Source organism: Mastomys coucha, unplaced genomic scaffold, assembly GCF_008632895.1.
Source record: "Mastomys coucha isolate ucsf_1 unplaced genomic scaffold, UCSF_Mcou_1 pScaffold22, whole genome shotgun sequence".
NCBI lineage: Eukaryota > Metazoa > Chordata > Mammalia > Rodentia > Muridae > Mastomys > Mastomys coucha.
The window spans coordinates 164,646,396-164,662,657 of NW_022196905.1; positions in this window are offsets into that span (position 1 = coordinate 164,646,396).

Below are 16,262 nucleotides of genomic sequence, written 5' to 3' on the forward strand. Positions count from 1 at the left end.
TATATATATGTATATATATATACATATATATATACACACACATATATACACATATATTTATATATATATTTCTATCAGTTCTAATATATTAATTCTATTTGTTCTAATGAATATCTATCTATCATCTATCTATCTATCTATCTATCTATCTATCTATCCATCCACCCATATGGGATTTATTAGAGTGGCTTACAGGCTGTGATCCAAGTAGTCTAATAATGGCTGCCTACTAATGGAAAATTCAAGAATCTAGTTCAGTCCATAAAGCTGAAGGTTTCATCTGGTCTTCAGTGTATACCTTAATCCCAAAGAGATAGGGTCTAGTGCCAATGAAGGAATAAAATTGTCAGAGAGAGTGAGAGAAAGCAGACAAAGAATAAGAGCTTTCTTCTCCCACATCCTTTCTAGAAGCTACCAGCAGAAAGTATAGCCCAGATTAAAGCTGGCTCTTCCTACCTCAAAAGATCTGGATTAAAAATGGCTTGTCCCACATAAGTGATTTAATTAAGAAAAATCCCTCACAAATGCACCCAGTTGCTTGAATTTTAGTTAATTCCAGATGTAGTCAAAGAGTTGACAAGCGAGACTAGCTATCACACTAATCTGTATTGTGTAAAACTAGTTTTTCAGGCTATCCTTTCCCTGAGAGACTGTTCTGTTTCTATCAAACTGTACCTACAACTTCTTAAACTGTTGTGTATTCTTGTCAACTTACATTTATTCTGTGACTATATATGTAATAATATTTATTGGGTGCTATGCAATGAGAGAATTAAAATTGGCAATTAAGATGAAAATAAAAGAACTATTTGTCTTGGTCAATTATCAATTTGAGGTGGGCTTATCTGACAAGTCATTTTCAGTCGAAGCACCTTATGAGCCAATTGCTATTTATCAAGTTCTGACGTTGTAAAAAGACACAGATGTGTTCATCTGAGGTTATGGCATAGCGCTTTCTCAGGAGTTCTGATGTCTCATATAAGTCCCTCTCCCATTTACAGCCAACTACTTATAAATCCTCAGAAACATTTAAAAAAAAGATTCCAGTCTTAACTACTAATACTCTCAGATCGCCTGTTACATACCACAGAGTAAATATAACTCCTCATATATGTATATACATGTATGTATATGTATATGTACATATGTACATGCATACATATATACACACATATGGATGTAAGCTACTGAATGTCCTGCAAAAGAATTTAAGAGGCTGAAGCATAATCCAAGGAGTTCAAAAGAAACTTTCCAGAGACTCAAAAAATATCTCTGTGTAGAGTTTGGGGATCTAGATAACAAACCCTTTTGGAGATCTGCTGGAGATGCTGCTGCAGAGTCAGTCTGCTAGGACATCAATTTGAGTTGAGCCATAGAAGCAAGATGTAGGTTTATGAAGGGCATGGAGGCCAAGGGTAGGACTGGGTCTCGATGGACAAACCCATGGAAGAATGTGTCTAAACAGACAAACAGCAATTGGAGTAGGCCACGCCAGCAGTAGGATTGTAGTTAAGATGAAGCATGTGGGACATTTGGGAGTTTTCTGCCCATAGGTGGACCCATCTCAACCATACACACGCATTTAAAAGGTAGATTCCTTTTTACATTGGGAGTAGGTTCTTTTTCTGTCTAAGCCCAGTGGTTGGTGCCAGACAGATGTTTTGTGTGTGCACAACAGGTGCAAAAAAATATTGCACTCAAAATGGAATCAAAAGCTGCTTGTAAAATGAAGTTTCTCTGGGCAAGGTAAAGCCTGGAAACAACAGCAACAACAGCACCACCACCAGCAGCAGCAGCAGCAACAGCAACAGCAACAGCAACAACAGCACCACCACCACCACCAGCAGCAACAGCAACAGCAACAACAGCACCACCACCACCACCAGCAGCAACACCAACAGCAACAGCAACAACAGCACCACCACCAGCAGCACCACCAACAGCAACAACACCAACACCAACAGCAACAACAGCACCACCACCAGCAGCACCACCAACAGCAACAACACCAACACCAACAGCAACAACACCAACAGCAACAACAGCACCACCACCAGCAGCAGCAGCAACAGCAACAGCAACAGCAACAACAGCACCACCACCACCAGCAGCAGCAGCAACAGCAACAACAGCACCACCACCACCAGCAGCAGCAGCAACAGCAACAGCAACAGCAACAACAGCACCACCACCACCACCACCAGCAGCAACAGCAACAGCAACAACAGCACCACCACCAGCAGCAACACCAACACCAACAGCAACAACACCAACAGCAACAACAGCACCACCAGCAGCAGCAACAGCAACAGGAACAACAGCACCACCACCAGCAGCAGCAGCAACAGCAACAGCAACAGCAACAACAGCACCACCACCAGCAGCAACACCAACAGCAACAACACCAACAGCAACAATACCACCACCAACAGCACCACCAACAGCAACAGCAACAACACCACCAACAGCAATAACAGCAACAACAGCACCAACAGCAACACCAGCAGCAACAACAACAACAGCAACACCACCACCATCAACAGTAACACCAACAGCAAAAACAACAACAGCAACAATAGCAACAACGACATTGTTTTATACAATGTGGAATTATTAAGAGCCAGGGCAGTCTATCTTGACACAGCCACCCTTGGAATTTCTTGATTTGTGGCAGGCCAACTCTTATTTCTGTTCTGTCTTCACACATATTTCTTTCTCATGTCTCCTTTGTGTCTTCAGATTCCTATTTCCTGGAAAAGAACAGTAAACATTTGATTTAGGGTACACAGTAATTCTGACGTAACTTGATTATATCGACAAAGATCCTGTCTCCAAATGAAGGCCTGATATTCGTGGCCTCCATGGAGTTTGGAGTACCAGTCTAGTAAGTCTGTAGAGTTGGGTGAAGGAATTGATACCTACTGAATATTTGAAACACTAACTTAGAGATCTGGAGAGATGGTTTAGTGGGTAGAAGCATTTACCATGCAAGTCTAACAAACACCAAATCAGATTTCCAGAACCCGTATGAAAAGACAGATGTGTGGTACATATCTGAAATTCAAGCCCTTCTATACAGAGATGGGAGGCCGAGACAGGAGAATAACCAGGAAGCTCATCAGCCTGGAGTGTGTGTGGTACAATAGCAACAAACAGAGACCCTGTCTCAAAAACAAAGTGGGAGATGGAAACCAACTCCCAAAAGTTTTCTTCTTCCCTCTACAGGGATGCCATAGCACATGCACACCTGCATTTTACATGCGCGCGTGTACACACACACACACACACACACACACACACGACATAATTGTATACATATACACTACATACACACAGGCACACATGGAAAAAATAGCAGAAAGGGCTTAGTTTGGATTACTGTCTAGAGATTATATGGTCTAAGACATTACTGCTTTGAGGCCCAGGGTGTGACACTGAATGACAGAGGTGGGAAGTACTTGCAGAGCAGAACTGGCCACCTCATGGCCAGGAAGCCACAAATGGGAAGGGGATGAATGTGGTGTCTCCCTCTACCCCTAAGACCTACAGGCCTGCTGCTAGGCTCTACCTCTGCCAGCTTCTTCTACATCTCAGTGATGCAGTGCTGAGGAGGGCCTTTGCTAAGTGCTTGTTCAAGACCCAGAGCAGAGCGGGGCAGGGCGGGCGGAGCGGGGCGGGGCGGGGCGGGGCGGGGCGGAGCGGGGCGGAGCGGGGCGGAGCGGGGCGGAGCGGAGCGCGGGGCGGAGCAGAGCAGAGCAGAGCAGTACTCACTGTCTGGATTCCTACTGGAGATAGACTCAACCGTCCACACCTATTCTTCATTTGACTGTGTTAGGATGAGGCTCAATAACTTATAGATGCAGTCTCCTGTCAGACCTCCTTCTTGAGCTTGTTGTCTAGTAACTCCAGCAAACAGAGTATAACATGACTCTGATATGATCTCAAACCATTAACCTATGCAAGATTCAAAGTTTCATCCAATTCTCTAATGGTTCAAAAATCCTTTAATAGTTTAAGGGATGAAGCTAAGATATTAGTCTATCTTGTTGGAAATAAATTATTTTATGCTGTAGGCTTAGAGTTTTTCAAAGCATACTTTAATTATGGTTTTTTAATGCTTCTAATCTCCCTTCTAGACCAAAACACACAAGAGATAGGGGAAAAGAAAGGTTAATAGGAAACTGGGTTGTGGACCTACTTAGAAACAGTTCTTTGGGGCAATTCCAGTCTTTGTTGTCAGCAGTCCAGACCACTACCAAACACCAAACAGGAATCAGTAGCAGTGGCTTGATCCAGAAGAAACTGGGAAGCTCTGCAGATCGGCATGAGTCTTAGGAAGCAGCAGGAAGTAGTCAGAATGCCACCAGAAGTTCTTTGGTGTGTGTATTACTTAGGGTTTTACTGCTGTGAAGAGACACCATGACCAAGGCAACTCTTTTAAGGACAACATTTAATTGGGGCTGGCTGACAGATTCTGAGGTTCAGTCCATTGTCATCAAGGTAGGAGCATGGCAGCATCCAGGCAGACATGGGTCTGGAGGAGCTGAGAGTTCTACCTCTTGTTCCATGGAAGCCAGGAGAAGACTGGCTTCCAAGCAGTTAGGATGAGGGTTTTAAGACCCACACCCACAGTGACACACCTACTCTAACAAGGCCACTCCCTAGGCCAAGCATATTCAAACCATCACAGTGTGTTTCTTTCTATGATGTCATGACAAGCGAAGATCAAGGAAGAAAGCAAGGTGAACCAATGTAAGAGTGTTGTCAGTGAAGACCAGCCTCAGTGAAGCCTAGTGAAAACCAGCAAAGAGTTGCAAGGCTAACCAATGCAGAGTGGAAGATATTTATAATCTTTCCAAACATTTTGTGTCCTCTCTCACATGTCTGCTTCAGCAAAACATCCTCTCATAAGTCAGTTTCCAGAAAAACATCACATGACACAACTGAGTCTCCAACAAAACTAGAAATTCCCATTGATGAATCCTCTTGGATTCTGACCATTTGCATGTGTTTAGTTTCTTTGAAATCTACATATTCTTTATTATATTGTTCTGTCCCTGGTATTCCCAGGAAAAGTTTTGAAAATGAAGAATGAATTCATTTTTGAGGAATCCTGATAACTGGTGCTGAAAAAACAGGCCATGATTGATAGCCAAGCTCACGTGACTAGGAGGGAAGATGAGACATTATGGCAGGTACTTAAGCTTGGGAGGAGGAGCAGGGAGGGCTAACATCTGAAGAGATTCTGTGAATGGGGGTGGTGAGTATTACTGAAGTGGGTTGAGTTTGGCTCTCTAGGATGAGTGGAGATTGTAGTATGAAGGCTCTTTAGCAGGGGAGAGAAATAGTTGTAGATATTAACCCGTCTATATTGTCTTTGCTTCAAGGTGAATGGATGAGGTTTCATGATTCCAAGGCTTCAATCTTTTCATATGAGTTTCACAACTGTTTGGTGTTTCCAAGTAGCTACCCCAACGAGAGCATTGCCTGCACAGAATATTACTGTAGAGTTCTTTCAGCCCCTTCATCTGAGACTACAAGTTTCCACATCAGAATGAAGCTAGCTTTTCTACACCCGAGCCTCAAGTTCTGCTGTCCGCCTGTGGCTTATTTTCAGCTTCCCATTCTGCAGGGTTTCTTTCTTCTCTCCCACTACCCTCTCCCCCACATTTTGTCTTATTAATGCCCAATCCCCATATTTTTCATGACAGTTTAAGTCAAGCTTAAAGATGTCCTCATTCTAAGGATGCTTTAGACTCTTGGCCAGGCTTATGCTCCTATCTAAAGCTACCTTCTGCTTCATCTAACATTGCTTCTGTCTGTGTCCTCCTAAAAAAAAAATCACAACAGAACCATGTGGGCCAAGAAGATCCAGTTTCAAGTTTTTATTTGTGGTATTTTTAGGGCGCACGGTTGGCAAGACTCCAAGAATCATTGCCTTTTTGCTTTCATGCATTCGCTGTTAATTTCAAGTCAGCATCTATTTCAGCAGCCCGCCCGCCTTCGCTGCCTTTTCAGATAACCTCATTAGCATGTCTGAGTTGAGAGCCCCTGTTTCTGCCCATTTAAATCCCACCATCCTGAACACCGTATGCCCCACTTTCAGGAAACAGACTCCCTGGATATCTCACGGCTACACTGCACACCATGCCCGTGAAAGAGCTGCCCTTGATGCAATTTTGTGTTTCTTGTATTGTGAGAGTGAAGAGAAGACTGAACGGTACCACTGGCAAGCATCTTCTCCTTTTATTCTGAGGTGAGGATCGGGGATCTATTGTATCTGAAATGACTGGCAGAAGAATGCTTGGAGATGCCTATCTCTTGACAACACATGCCAAACCACAGACATGGATGTAAGGCAATATGGCACATGTGTGCTATACTTCTGTAATACATGAATTCAACTCCATATAATTTAATCTAATCTAGTTGGATCCTAGTGTGATTTTTTTAGATTTATTTATTTATTTATTTATTTTATGTATGTGAGTACACTGTCGCTCTCTTCGGACACACCAGGAAAGGGTATTGGATCCCATTACAGATGGTTGTGAGCCACCATGTGGTTGCTGGGAATTGAACTCAGGACCTCTGGAAGAGCAGTCAGTGCTCTTAACCACGGAGTCATCTCTCTAGCCCTTCTAGTGGAGTTTAATGGAAATGGTTTTCTACTTGCCCCATTTAAATTGCTGGTAGTTAGGGGTCTTTGAGTATTAGAGGTTTAAGAACAAGTCATTGTTTAGCAGTGAAAAATGCCCTATTACAGCTGTTGGCTCTGCTTTTGATCCCGCTTACACAGCACGAGGAAGTCATAGCTGATGAAGCACACACACATATCGGTCACTCAAGGCATGTTTATAGTTATGGAACAGCCTGCGATGATCCTGCTGCCTTCAGGAGCCTGGAGGGCCTGCGAGAGTTCATCAGGACGTAGATGGATTTTCTTCCCATGGAGAAGTATGGAAAGGAAGAGTTTGGGCCAGTAGACAGCACCAGGGAGTTTCCTGGGGAGGGGACCAGAGATGGCTGAAGGCACATGGTGCCTCTGAGAGGCCACGAGTAAGTGACCCTGCCACTCAGAAGTCACTGTCATCAGTCGTACCCACACCTGCCTTCCTCCCAAACATCCCTGGACTCTGTTCTTTATTTGTACTGCTACCGTCCATTTTTGGCACTCGTTCCCTCATACCTGGGCCTATGTTGGTGCTACTGTTTGGACCTGAAATACCTCACAAAGCCTCATGTGGTAAAGACTCAGATCCCAGCTTAGCACTGCTGGGAGGTTGTAGATCATTTAGCAGGTGGGCTGACCAGGAAGATTGGGGGGTTTTTACCTTCAGAGGAATATTGGAATGTATCTTTTCTCTCCTTAAGTGATTGGCATGGTTGTGATTTTCCTCCTTTGCATAAAAAATATAGTCATAATCCCAGCGGTTTCTTGAGCCTTTACAGGGATTATCCAGGAAAGCGGGGTCAGGGCTGGGCATAATTATGCACACCTGTAATCCTAGTACCTGGGAGACACACCTGGAATCCTATCACCTGGGAGGCAGAGGCAAGTAGCTTTCTGTGAGTTTCCAAACAGCCGGGGCCACAAAGTAAGATGCTGTCTCCAACAAAACAAAACAAACAAACAAACAAAAGTTTCAGTGGACCCTTATTCAATATAACTGGTGGAAGAGAGACACTTCAGAGGGGGCATGGTCCTGCTGACACTTTGAATTCAGACTTATTGCTTCCAGAACCATGGCGCCATAGCTTCCATGGTTTAAGCTATTGAATTTGCGGAGCTTTCTTAGGGTTGCCTAGTTAGCAATATAATAGAATGGGCTCTGCATCATCCTCCAGTACGTGCTTCACACATTCATGCAGCTAATGTTTGGTGAGAGTTGGTCACATGCCAGATGCTGTGCTAGACTTTGGAATACAGCATGAACAAAGACTGGCCATTTCTGCTCCATCGAATGTATGCCCCTGTACAGGCTAAGGACAGGGCTCAGTCACCAGGATGCACGGAAAGTCTCCAGTTAGAACGCAAAATCATGGCTTCCTGGAAGAGGTGTCCTTCAAACCTGGTGATGCTTCAGATGAACTGTACGGAGGACAGAAAGAAGGATGGTAAGCCATGGCAATGATGCTGACATTTTCAAGCACTTCCCTGAGATATTACCATATGCATTTGTCTGCATTGTGGCGTGGAAATCAGAACCTGACTACATGGGCTGACTGGACAACGTATTACTTCCCCTCCTTGGTTCACCCATTGCTGCCTTGAAGTGATACATTTCTGGTAAGGTTGGCTTCCTTTACTCTAATCAGAGGTTGTTTATTTTAAAAGCATGAGCAAGAAAATAAGAAAGCTGCAGCCCAAGAGTGAATATTTACAAAAGATACATCTGATAAAAGATGTTATCTAAAACATATAGAGTACTCTTAAGACAGTAAGAAAAAGGATTTTGTAACCTGACACTTGGCTGAAAGGGGATGACAGTGTTTTTAAAGTTTTCTGATTTAATTTTTGGAAACTGCCAAATATATCTATATCTATATCTATATCTATATCTATATCTATATCTATATCTATATCTATATCCATATCCATATCCATATCCATATCCATATCTACTTATATATTTGCAAAAGGGAATAATGTGACTTCTTTTTCTGTTTTTCATCCCTTTAATTTCTTTCTCTGGTTTTTACCACCCAAGCTAAGGATTCAAGAACCATTGAGAAGGAGTGGGGAGTCTGGACTGCCTTGCCTTCCCCCTGATTTAATAGGATTGCATCAAGTTTTCCTCCACTTAGGATAATGATGTTGGCTGTGGGTTTGTCATATGGAGCCTTCGTTTTATTGAACGATGTTCCTGCCGGACCTATTATCTCCAAGACTTTTTATCACGAAGCCATGTTAGCTTTTGTCAAAGGTCTTTTCTACCTCTGTTGAGATGATCATGTGGCTTCTGTCTTTAAGATCACATATACAATTGATTGTGCTAATTGATATATATGTATTGATGTGTCTGTTGAAACATTGATGAATTTTCAGGATAAAGCCAGATTGATTGTGGTGAATGACCTTTGGATGCATGCCTGTATTCAGTCTACAAGAGCTTTACTGAGATTTCTGCATCTGTGCAATGTCATCAGGACATTGGTCTGTAGGTTTTGTTTCTGGTGTATCTTTACCTGGTTTGGGTATTAGAGCGTCATATAAAGACTTTGGAGTCCTTCATTTTCCATTTTTTTCTTGAATAATTGAAGAGGTATGGGTTGCCGTTCTCCCTTGAATGTCTGGTGGGGTTCTGCTGTGGATATGTCTGGCCCTGAACTTTTTAGAGTGAGAAGGTTTTGTATTACTGTTTCAATCTCCTTACTTATTGTGGGTTTGTTTAAGTTAAGTCTTTCTTGGCAGTTTACCTTTGGTGCTTCCAATGAATTTAAAATTCATCCATTTATTTTAGCTCCTCTAACCTAATGGGATATTGTGGGCTTTAAAAAAATTTTTTTTATATACAGTAGATTTTATTTTCTTTCTTCTAGGGTAAAGGTATTTTTTAAATGTGCCCTTATAGTGTCTGAATGTCTTTGGTGTATGTTGTAATGTTTCCCTTTCTATCTTTGACACTTTTAATTGGGGTCTTCTCTTCCTTTTGGTGAGTTGGGCTAAGGTTATGCCAATCTTGTTTATCTTTTCAAAGAACTATTTCTTGTGTCTGTTGGTTCTTGTGTGGTAGTTTGAATGAAAATGGCCCCTAAAGGCTCACAGGGAGTGGCACTATTAGGAAGTGTGGCCTTGTTGGGTTAGGTGTGGCCTTGTTGGAGGAAGTGTCACTGGGGGTAGGCTTTGAGGTTTCAGATGTTCAAGCCAGGCCCGGTGTCCTACTCTCTTCCTGCTGCCTGCTGTTTCAGATGCAGGACTCTCAGCTTCCTTTCTAGCATCACATCCACCTGTGTTCTGCATCACATACTCCTGAGTGCTGCATCACATCCACCTGTGTGCTGTATCACATACTCCTGTGTGCTGCATCACATACTTCTGTGTGCTGCATCACATACTCCTGTGTGCTGCATCACATACTCCTGTGTGCTGCATCACATCCACCTGTGTGCTGCTGTGCTTCCTGCCAGGATGATACGGGACTAACTGGACTGTAAGTCGGCCCAGTTAAATGCTTTCCTTTGTAAGAGTTGCTATGGTTTCTCTTCACAACAATGGAAACCCCAACTAAGATGTATTGTTTTATTAGTTCCTATTTCACTAATTCATGTGCTGGTTTTCATTATTTCTCTCAATTACTGGATTTACATTTGGTTTAATCGTGTTTCTCTTGAATTTCATCATAAGTCATTTATTGTGTGCTTTCTGATTTATTTTTTTAAATGTGAGCAATTAGAGATATAACTTCTTGGGACTGCTTTCTTTTTTTTGATGTTTGTAGAACATGATTTTAATATTTTCAACTGTTAATATTCAACAAACAATAATTATTTTAAGACATAGTTCATTGTTATGTCTCCCTTTTCATTTCTGATTTTGTTAATTTGGATACTGTCTCTGAGCCCTCTGTTTGTCTGGCTAAGAGTTGATCTAGCTTGTTGATTTTCTCAAAGAACCAGCTCTTTGTTTGGTTGATTCTTTGTATAGTTCTTTTTGTTTCTATTTGGTTGATTTCAGCCCTGAGTTTGATTATTTCCTGCTGTTTACTCCTCTTGGGTGAATTTGCTTCTTTTTGTTCTAGAGCTTTCAGGTGTGCTGTCAAGCTGCTAGTGTAAGCTCTCTTCAGTTTCTTTTTGGAGGCACTTAGAGCTATGAGTTTTCCTCTTAGGACTGCTTTCATTGTGTCCCATATGTTTTGGTATAATGTGTCTTTATTTTCATTAAATTCTAAAAAGCCTTTAATTTCTTTCTTTATTTCTTCCTTGACCAACTTATCATTGAGTAGAGAGAGTTATTCAGCTTCCATGTGTATGTGTGCTTTCTGTTGTTTTTGTTGGTATTTAAGACCAGCCTTGGTCTGTGGTGATCTGATAGGGTGCATGAGATTATGTCAGTCTTCTTGTATCTGTTGAGGCCTGTTTTGTGATGGATTATTTGGTCAGTTTTGGAGAAGGTACTCTGAGGTACTGAGAAGAAGGTGTATTCTTTTGCTTTAGGATGAAATGTTCTGTAAATATCTGTTAGATCCATTTGTTTCATAACTTCTGTTAGTTTCACTGTGTCTCTGTTCTAGTTTCTGTTTCCATGATCTGTCCATTGCTGAGAGTGGGGTGTTGAAGTCACCCACTATTATTATGTGGGGTGTGATATATGCTTTGAGCTTTACTAAAGTTTCTTTTATGAATGTGGTTGCCCTTGCATTTGGAGCATAGAAATTCAGAATTGAGAAGATTTGGCAGATTTTCCCTTTGACCAGTATGAAGTGTCCTTCCTTATCTTTTTTGATAACTTTTGGTTAAAAGTTGATTTTATTCAAAATTAGAATGGCTACTCCAGCTTGTTTCTTGGGACCATTTGCTTGGAAAATTGTTTCTAACCTTATACTCTGAGGTAGTGTCTGTCTTTGTCACTGAGGTGTGTTTCCTGTATGGAGCAAAATGCTGGGTCCTGTTTACATAACCAGTCTGTTAGTTTATGTCTTTTTTTTTTGGTAATTGAGTCCATTGATGTTAAGAGATTAAGGAAAAGTGATTGTTACTTCCTGTTGTTTTTGTTGTTAGAGGCAGAATTATGTTTGTGTGACTATCTTCTTTTGGGTTTGTTGAAAGATTACTTTCTTGCTTTTTCTAGGGTGTAGTTTCCCTCCTTGTGTAGGTGTTTTCTATCTATTATCATTTGTAGGGCTGGATTTATGGAAAGATATTGTATAAATTTGGTTTTGTCATGGAATATCTTGTTTTCTCCATCCATGGTAATTGAGAGTTTTGCTGGGTACAGTAACCTGGGCTAGCATTTGTTTTCTCTTAGGGTCTGTATGACATCTGCCCAGAATCTTCTAGCTTTCATAGTCTCTGGTGAGAAGTCTGATGTAATTCTCATAGGCCTGCCTTTATATGTTACTTGATCTTTTCCCCTTACTTCTTTCAATATTCTTTCTTTGTTTAGTGCATTTGGTGTTTTGATTATTATGTGTGATGGGAGGAATTTCTTTTCTGGTCCAATCTATTTGGAGTTCTGTAGGCTTCGTGTATGTTCATGGGCATCTCTTTCTTTAGGTTAGGGAAGTTTTCTTCTATAATTTTGTTGAAGATATTTACTGGCCCATTACATTGGGAGTCTTCACTCTCTTCTATACCTATTATCCTTAGGTTTGGTCTTCTCATTGTGTTCAGGATTTCCTGAATGTTTTGGGTTAGGAACTTTTTGTTTTTACATTTTCTTTGATGGTTGTGTCAATGTTTTCTATGGTATTTTCTGTACCTGAGATTCTCTCTTCTATCTCTTGTATTCTGTTGGTGATGCTTACATCTATGACTCCTGACCTTTTCCCTAGGTTTTCTAACTCCAAGGATGCCTCCCTTTATGATTTCTTTATTGTTTTTATTTCCATTTTTAGATTCTGGGTGGTTTTGTTCATTTCCTTCACCTGTTTGATTGTGTTTTCCTGTAGTTCTTTAAGGGATTTTTATGTTTCCTTTTTAAGGGCTTCTAGCTATTTACCTGTGTTCTCCTGTATTTCTTTAAGGGAGTTGTTTATGTCCTTCTTAAAGTCCTCTATCATTATCATGAGAAGTGATTTTTAGATCCAAATCTTGCTTTTCCAGTGTGATGGTGTGGCCAGGACTAGCTATGGTGGGAGAGTTGCGTTCTGATGATGCCAAGTGACCTTGGTTTCTGTTGCTTATGTCCTAAGCTTGCCTCCCACCATCTTATTATCTCTAGTGCTACCTGCCCTCGCTATGTCTGACTGGAGCCTGTCTTTCCTGAGATCCGGGGTGTGTCAGAACTCCTGGGAGTCAAGCTGCCCCTGGGACCCCGAGATCCTGTGACCAAGGGACTGGGATCCTGTGGTCCTGGGCATGTTAGAGCACCTGAGAGGAGCTTCTTCTGGGTGTTGTGGGACTAGCTACAGATTTAGCAAGGTCTGCTCAGGACACCTCTGATCCTTTGATCCTGGGAGGGTTAGAGCGCCTGGGAGTGGAGCTTCCTCTGGGTATTGTGGGACTGGCTATGGAGTTTGTGCCCAAGTTCTGCTCATGGCACCAGCTCAGACCAGAAGGAACCTGTGCCACTGGTCCTTGGGACTGCTTTCAATGTGTGTGTGTGTGTGTGTGTGTGTGTGTGTGTGTATGTTGTGTTTTTATTTTTATTTAATTCTAGAATTAAAATATTTTTTCTTGATTTTTTTCGTTGATCCATTCACCATTCAGTAATGTGCTGTTTAAACATCATGAGTTTAAGTAATTGCTAGAGATTCCCTAGCTATTGGTTTTATGCTCTATTCCATTGTTAGCAGATACAATACATCAACTTACTTCAGTTTTTTGAATTTGTTACGATTTGTTTTGAGTGTGAGTATATTGTCTACTTTAGAGCCTTCTGAGTGAACTGTATATATACATATATACTCTTTGCTCTTTGGATGGGATATTCTGTACCTATTTGTTAGGTCTTTTTTGATGAATGTCATTTAATTCTGATGTTTCTCTGTTAATCAAGCTGGAACTGATGGTGGAAGCTGCCAAAGACAAACCAATCAATGGTTCCACTCAGCAGGAAAGGCCTATGAACTACAACAATGATTGACAGGGTGGGATATCCATAAATGATGCAATAGTCATACCTTTATCTTGGAATGTGACTACTAATTGGACTTAAGACCTACCTAATTTGAAAAGTTCCTGCCTGGTACTGTAAACCTAGCCAGCTCCCTGTGGCTGTGTAGAGGTCATGGACTCTAGAGGAAAACCCACTGCTGCCTTCTAAATGTGGCATAATGTTAGATAATTTCTAACTGTGCTCTAAGTATTTATCGAAGGGTAGCTCTCACTTCTCTCTAAAGAAGCTTATTTTTGCAGCACAGAGGATATTACAGAGATCCACCATGGGCAATATTCAGAGAAATGGCTGTATGGTGTCCAACCTCATTTGATATGTACACCCCTTCATTTAAGGCTCAGGAAATGTCCTGGAAGAGTATAAGATCCAGGACATCAGCTGCTAGAGATATCTTCTAGACAGAGCAGGGAAGCTGCACTCATGAAAATTTTAAAAAGACCTAAATAAGACCTATATACTATATAACAACTACAATAGTTGGCATGGCAACAGGGACTGGGAAAGTGCCATAAGGCCCCTACACCTAGGTCAAGAGCTATAGGCAATTGGTGGCTACTGAGAGAGGGAGATTCCATTATGGGCTATCCAATCTCTAGTGGTCTGTCCTAAGCACATATACATACTAACAACACTAAAGGACTCAGTATGGAGGGGTTGCAACAATCTGAATACAGTGCTCATTATGAGAGTCTCAGAAAAGATACATTAAAATGGCAAAAATAAATGCTAGGAAACTAAAGAAAGCAAAACTATCTGAGCGAACATCTCACAGAGGAAATTTCTCTCTCTCTCTCTCTCTCTCTCTCCACATATATATGTATAAATGAATAAAAATGTTCAACATCGCATTATATTAGGAGGCTGAAAATTTAAAGCACTGTCCGTCTATTAGAATGGCCCAGCCCCCATCCCTGCCAACATGAAACACGAACAAGCTTGTTGAGCAACAGGAACTCTCATTCACTGCTGGCGGCATGGCTAATTCACTGCTGGCGGCATGGCTAATGGTAAAGCTCCCTTTTTACCGTACAAAACTAAGCATGACCTTTACCATATGACCCAGCAACCGTACTTCTTGGTGTTTAATCACATATATTGGAGTTTTATGTCCTCAAAAAACTGTTTACACTACGCTAAGCAGAAGCAAGCAAGATGCCTCTTAGTAGGTAACTGGATAAATCAACTGAAATAAATAGGCAATCAAGGATGACTTATCACAAGAAGAAACGAACTGTCCACCCATGGAAAGATGTCGAGGACCTTGAATACATATTAGTAAGTGGGAGAAGCTGCTCGGAAGGTGCCATACACTTAATGACCCCAATTCTGCGATGTTCTGGACAAGACAAAACTCTGAAGACAGCAATAGTATTAGTGGGAGGAGGATAATGGTGCAAATGGCTTTTAGGTTTGCGGAACTATTCTGCAGGATGTCAAAATGGTGGAATCATATCATTGGACTTTTCTGGAATCCAGAAGGATGTATAAAAGCAATAATAAGTCCGGTGTAGAATATGTACTTTGTTAATACAGGCTCAACAAAAGTCCACAACTGATATGTGAGCAACTGTGCTTTCTGCTCAATTTTGTTCTAAACAGAACACTGTCCTGGAAAAAAAAAAAAAAAAGACCCAAGCGTGAGACTTAATGTGCTTAGATTGTGTTTTCTTCTTCCTTCTCTACATCCCATGGCTGAGTCCCAATCAGTTTTTGTATTTCACTCTTAATGTCCATTTTCCCTTTTAAAATCTGTCCACATGTTAAGAATGTCTGTTTCCTGTCATTTTTCCACTAACAATCAGTTTCCAGTGAAAATACACTTCCTTTTCTTGTTCCCAGTAAATTTTAACTTCTTTCCCAGTCTTTCAAACTTCAGGTTTCCACCAGCCACTGGCTCAACTCTATTGAAATGGATCTCTCCTTTGCATGTTACCACATGACTTCAGTATGCATTTTCCAGTATCTCCTAGCAGGTATCATCTAGAGAATTCATAATGATGTCCCACATGGAATCTAGTTAAAAACAGATGGGTCTTCTTTAAAACACTTTCTTATCAATTAACAATAGCCAGCTGCTTTGCTAAAACAATCCCATACAAGATAGAGGCTCTCTCTCCTGATTTCTCTTTGCACATAAAACAAAACAAAACAAAACAAAACCAGGGGTCAGAGATATGACTGTGTTGTTAATTATGTAGGTCATACTGCAAAAAAGAGGTAAGCCTGTGTTTTTTCCAGAAGAACTGTGTGTGAGGCCCACCTCCACATGTCTCCTGGAAGCTACACAGCTCCCTCTGCAGCAGCAACACATGTATTAGGTCAAGTTGATTCACTTCCTGCTGTTTACCCTTCCTGTTCCTTTTCTGTCAGCCAACGAAAGTTTAAATATGTTTTCTTCTCCCTTAGAAGTTAGGGCTACAGTGGCCATCCCATAACTACAGTAGCTTTTGAGTCTCACCAAGTAGTCTTTAAGAAAATAAAG